The following is a 4,953-nucleotide window of genomic DNA, read 5'->3' as shown; positions in this document are numbered from 1 at the left end:
CAGGACTATTAGTGCTATGTACCATATGGGTAAAACCTTCCTTGTGTTAGGAAATCATGTAATATTTATTGAACATGAATAATAAAAAAAAAAACCGAAATAATAGAACGCTCCTTGATAGAGTTAACTAATAGTGAAATACTACTGTGTCCAAAAAGTAAGACCAGTTTTTATTTATTTCAAAAAATATTTATTTATTCTTCCAAATCTATTTCGTCGCCTTCAAAGTAATCTCCTCCCGACACAATACACTTATGCCAACGTATTTTCCAGTTCTCGAAACAAGAATTAAAGTCGCCTTCCGGGATGGCTTTCATCAGAGCGCGTAGCGATTCACGTTGTATCTCTTCTATCGTCTCAAAACGATTTCCCCGCAGTGGTCTTTTGAGTTTCGGGAATAGCCAGAAGTCACACGGTGCTAAATCAGGCGAATATGGTGGTTGTGGAACGATATGGATCGAATTTTTGGCGAAAAAGTCACGAAGAACGAGTGCAGTAATTGAGATGTTTTGGCACTAGTCAAGATTTTACACGTTTCAAGCCCAAAATATCTTTCAAAATGGTATTGGCAGATCCTTTCGAAATACCAACAGCATGAGCAAGGTCTCTAACAGTCATTCGACGATTAGCAAGCACAAGTTCTTCGATTTTCTTGACGTATTGTTCATCGGTAGAGGTTGATGGTCGTCCGGAACGCTCTTCATCTTCAACACTTTCACGACCTTCTTTGAACTGTTTATACCACTTGTAAACATTTCTTTCCGACAAAGCATGGTCCCCGAAGGCTTTCTGCAACATCCTGAACGTTTCTGCACCCGAAATTTCATTCCGTAAACAAAATTTAATGCAACTTCTTTGCTCAATATAATTAGACATTGTAAAAATCGCCGAATGCACTTTTAGCGTCGTACAAAATCAAGCGTAAAGCAAAAAGTAATGAATGTTTTGACATGAAATTTGTCACAGATGTCTGTCACAATGCTGCCAACTTAGAAAAAAAATATTTATGATGTGCGGTTTACCCGCGCGATTTAAATTGAAAACTGGTCTTACTTTTTGGACACAGTAGTATTAATGGCACATAAGGAACTAGCACGGATGTCTTAGTGCTATTAAATACTAATATAACTTTAATATTAATATGATTGTGGGAGGATAAAAATGTCCAGTATGTCAAACGCACGTATCGACATTTTCTCTTCGCCTACCGTACGCGGAGAATCAACCTTCTATACTTAGACCGATCCTTGAGTCCCAATTTTAAATATATATTTAATTAAAATCCCAAACCTCCATTAAACCGAAGATTGAAATAGATTCCTTTTTTTTTTTTTTATATATGCTGCGAAAAAACTGCTTCCGCCAGGACTCGAACCTGGAACCTCCCCACTTTCCGGGCGGGACGCCTTTCCATTCAGCTACCAAGGCTTCGACAGTAATCTCGCAACACAATGTTTATAAATTCTCTAAGATGTAAGGTGAGCTCCTGCTAGGAGCGTCCCGTCCGGAAAGTGGAAAAAGGAATCTATTTGAGTCTTCGGTTTAATGGGGGTTTTGGGAATTTAATTAAAATATATATTTAAAATTGGGACTCAAGGATCGGTTTAAGTATGGAAGGTTGATTCTCCGCGTACGGTAATCGAAGAGAAAATTTCGATACGTACGTTTGACATACTGGACAATTTTATCCTCCCACAATCATATTAATATTAAAGTTATATTAGTATTTAATAGCACTAAGACATCCGTGCTAGTTCCTTAGTGCCATTAATATTTCACTATGAATAATCAATATAAAACAATCATATTCGGTTAAAAAATGAACCCTCTTCAGTGATAATAAAAACTCAAGGTTCACGATACGAACGCATTACAATTAATTAAAGATTTGAATAAATTGACATGAATGTTAATCGCAATATTATAGCTGACAAGACCGTTACCGAAATAATATTAAGTAGTTAATTAATATTGAGAAGTAGCCATCATAACTTTGTTGAGTTCAGCTAAAAGTAAACCGATCCTGTCAACGATAACATTGCCATGTATGACGGCTACTTCTCAATATTAATTAACTGCTTAATATTATTTCGGTAACGGTCTTGTCAGCTATAATATTGCGATTAACATTCATGTCAATTTATTTAAGTCTTTAATTGTAATGCGTTCGTATCATAAACCTTGAGTTTTTATTATCACTGAAGAGGGTTCATGTTTGAACCGAATATGATTGTTTTATATTGATTATTCATGTTCAATAAATATTACACGATTTCCTAACAAAGAAGGTTTTACCCATATGGTACATAGCACTATTAGTCCTGTGCTTAAACTCGAATTGCCCCTTTTTTTCTATTTTTTGATTGATTTTCTACTATTCTTTATAGCTATAATTCAAAATATTGCATTGATACATTGAGAGTTTGAGGAAGGGCTGACAAAATGAAATACTATTTAAAAAGTTGTCAAAAGAAGGTTAATATAGATTCTTTTTTTTGTTAATTATGTAGATATTTAGTATGGATTGTTTTCTAAAAACTTAGTAAAAAAATTTAAGTCTTTTTAATTTTCTTAGAAATAATTACAAAAAAAAGAAGAATAGTGTCGATTTTTTATTTGCCCGTAAAGTAGGGAAGATTAAAAGAAAATCATACAATCAATTAAAATATATACATTCCAATCAAATTATATGTGCATTATACGTATATTTGTATATTTATGAATCTATATTTAAAACTAAAAAATAAACATAAATACGAATAATATTAACATCTCAAAAAGCACAGCATTATTTTATAAAATTATATTTATAAATATGTTTAATTTATAAATTCATATCATTTTAGATTTTTTAGTTATTAACTAAAGATAATTCGAAGATCGTTGCCTGCGATCCTTAATCTTCTTTAATTAATAATTCAAACTTTGTCTAGTTTATAACGCAGTTAAGTTAAATTATTATTTAACATAACTACTTATACACACCTACTACTAATTAGTGTCTATATGTACATTAAGGATATAAGTAAAAAAATATAATAAACAATTATAAATAATAATAGTAATAATTAGGTGAGACTATTTGCTTTTTGAACGATTTCTATTAATATTAATCTTCCAAGAGGAGGAAATATTATGTGATTTCATCAATTTCTAAGGTAAGAGGAAACATTATGTGATTTCATCTTGTCCTTTTTCGTTATATTCTATCATGTCTACAATAATTAATTTAATTAATAAATAACAAGTTTCCAACATAGAAACTTATTTTACATGTATTTATTCACGAAGCTGGATGGCATAGTTAATTATTAGATATTACTTTATACAGAATATCTGACGACAACATATAAACTCTCGCATACGAGTGGACGAGGTCAAACTGAACAAAAACTTCTATTACTATTTTGCGACAAACCACGTAAAATTTTAAGTTATTAATTGAAGAAGATTAGTGAATGATAATGCGTTACGGAATAAATCCTATACAGCATAAATGTTCAATAAATATCCTATTCAATATTCGAATATTCTTAGAACGTTTTTAGAATATCTAGGAAATATTTGTGCTATATGGGATAAGATGTGATGGTGACGCCTGCGTTTTTGTGTGCTCATACATTAGATTAAAGGAGATAAACATTGTTAAAAAAATTCTTAGCGAGTTTTTTGTGATACTCATAAAGCAGGTAGATAAATAAATGTTTTTACATTGAATTAGTTATCTTTTGAACTGTTAAAAAATATTTTTCTATTTGATAAAGTACATTTTTAGTTTGGTATAAAATGTATATAAATGTAAAGTATATGAATGTAGTTTCAGTTAAGTGTACAAAAATTTTAATATTTTAATTATTCGCAAAATAGCGCACATTTAAAAAAATGTTCGAAAATCGTCTAAAATAAAAATACCGTTTTTATTGGCATTTTTTTGGGAAATTTCAATCATAAAAAAAATCTTAATTAAAACTTCATTTATTTACTTTAAGAAAATCTTGGGTTTTTTTTATTTCAGATGACTTTTAAGGACTCCAAAAGTGCAGAGTCGATGGAGTGTGCAGAGCTTACTACAGATACATTTTATACCAAAATAAAAATGTACTTCATCAAATAGAAAAATACTTTTCAACACTTCAAAAGATGACTAGTTCAATGTAAAAACATTTATTTATCTACTTGCTTTATAAGCATCAAAGCACAAAAAATTCGTTAAGAAAAACAGTATTTCACAGTATTTATCTCCCTTAAAGTGAACAAAAAGGTCTTCTCTCATTTTAAAAATAACTACGTAGATTTTTTAGTTATTAATTAACGAAAATTCGAAAATCGTCACCGCAATTATTAATCTTTTTTAATTAAAAACTCAAAAATTTACCAGGTTGTTTGCAATATAAAAGAGAAATTTTTTGTTTGATTTACTTAATCTATACGCGTACACGAGATCTTTATATTTTATCGTTAAATAATCTGTATATAATAAATAAACTAGTATATACTTACGATTCTGTTATGAATAGTAAATTATTAAGTTTAAATTTACCTCTGTGTGTGTGTGTGTGTGTGGTTTTTACGATTTGAAATAGAGATTAGAATTGAGAGGTGAAAGTTACATATATGATTGTAGATCGGCAACAGTTCGTACTATACTATTGAAATTAAGTTATAAGCATATGAAGCTTAATGTTGTCCAAATTCTAGGAAACTTTGTGAAAATGCAGTTTTTTTTTTACAAAAAAGCCTTGTTTTTCATAAAATACTTTTTAATAAACGATTAATAATATTTTTTGATCATTTGACTTGTTTCGCAGCTTCGTGAATCGTATTACGGAGGAGATAATTGACAGTAGCGTTCATGTGCGGAGCTAACGACTAGCTAATAGTATGCTTATATTATTTTATTCGTGATATAACACAAACTACTTTTTCACTACACAAAAGTAATTTTTAAATTTT

The sequence above is a fragment of the Odontomachus brunneus genome, unplaced genomic scaffold (assembly GCF_010583005.1).
Source record: "Odontomachus brunneus isolate Ranch 3 - 2012 unplaced genomic scaffold, Obru_v1 Obru_scaffold_014, whole genome shotgun sequence".
In the NCBI taxonomy this organism is placed as follows: Eukaryota; Metazoa; Arthropoda; class Insecta; order Hymenoptera; family Formicidae; genus Odontomachus; species Odontomachus brunneus.
The sequence above is the reverse complement of the archived record's forward strand: the minus strand, read 5'-3'. Positions refer to the sequence as shown.